Source organism: Grammomys surdaster, unplaced genomic scaffold (assembly GCF_004785775.1).
Source record: "Grammomys surdaster isolate TR1022 unplaced genomic scaffold, NIH_TR_1.0 349, whole genome shotgun sequence".
Classification (NCBI taxonomy): Eukaryota; Metazoa; Chordata; class Mammalia; order Rodentia; family Muridae; genus Grammomys; species Grammomys surdaster.
Window position 1 is genome coordinate 541,605 of NW_021604768.1, and position 1,498 is coordinate 543,102.

At 42.4% G+C, this 1,498-nt stretch overlaps 1 pseudogene; it reads right to left on the reverse strand.

Annotated features, from left to right (window-relative positions):
- Positions 1-418: 418 nt before the first annotated feature.
- LOC114630986 overlaps positions 419-1,498 on the reverse strand; it is a 16,872-nt pseudogene continuing 15,792 nt past the window's right edge.

The following is a 1,498-nucleotide window of genomic DNA, read 5'->3' on the forward strand; positions in this document are numbered from 1 at the left end:
GAGCAGTACTACTTCTTCTAAACTCAAGAAGAAATTTCTGGGGTTTGAAGATACTTCAAACCACTCTTACTTTAGGCTGGCCCCACACTTAAAGAGTTCATAGAGAAGAGGAGAGAGTGAGGACAAGAAATTAAGCAAGCAAGGATAAAAGGGTCTAATTCTAGTGAACTCTGAAAGGAGATGGAGCATTGTGGGGTTCACAAGTCCATGGTTATGGGAGCATTTATCAAGTGGATCTAACCAAAGATGACCTGGATTGATAAAGAGCCACATGTAGAGAATTTGTGAGAAATAAGAAAAACAGACAACTATGGAGGTTTTGTGAATATGAGAATCAACTCAGGTATCAATACGCTCTGGGAAACTGAAGTTGGCTCCCTCAGCAGTCAACCTCATACACCATTCCTGACAAAGGGCGCTACACACCTTTGTGCATATTTTTAGATTAGTTTAACTCTTGAATCTTCTGAGGCAGAGTCTTGGTCCAGAACTGCAGCCTTCTGGCCTTCAGAGCTCGGCCCACAACAGTCTCAGTGTCCAGCTGTAGATACTGCTCATCTTGGTTGAGCATGGGCCAGTAGGATAGACCCTCGCTGTTGGAGTTCCTGTGGATATGCGCCCAGCAAAGAAGGGTGAGATCACTCTGGTCCAAAGCCTGATCCCATGTTTTGGGTCATGAAAATGGAACAAGGAAGACAGTGGTTAAGGGGACTGGTGGGAAAGGAGTCGTGATATGTGTATACAAGTGTCACTCTCTAGTTTCTGCTTCATGTGGAGGAAGACAGCATGAACTCTTTTTTGTCTCACTATATGAGGCAAGATCTAAAGAGCAGTACCACAGCACTATACCCCACCAGCTAGGTCCCCATGAGGTGGCCAGTATCTGACAACTACAAAGTATTCATGTTAATGAGCTATTGTGTAGAGAAGTCTCCATCATGAGATCAAAGATTCATGCATGCTAAGAAATTCACCACCTAGAATTTAGCCCTAGATAGAAACACACAACTGACATATAGGGAAAGAGGTGTGTTCTCACCCATGTCTTGCAAAGTTGGCCCAGTATTTCATCATCCTCTGGTTCAGCAGCTTTTCCTCCTCAGTGATGTCAACTGAAGTCATGAGAAAGACAAAAATCCAAGTATATACCACCTCATGCAACACTCACAATCCCATCTGTTGTTGGACCACAAACTACTAGTTTTCTGCCTCGCTTCATTATTATGCAGTACCAAAGATCCATGTGAGCCTCTAGTTGAATTCTTGCCCCAATGTGCTGTCAGATCCTCAATCATAGGCTAGACTTGGAAGGATGCAGATTCTAAACTCTTACATTTTTGGGCCATGATATGGTACACATTTGATTTTGTTTGCTCCCAGAAACTATTTTTCTCAAATGGACTGAGTGCTCAGTAGTCACCCAGGAACTCATCTGGGACCTCATTCAATTATAATACTAATACTAATACTAATACTAATACTAATACTAATACTAATA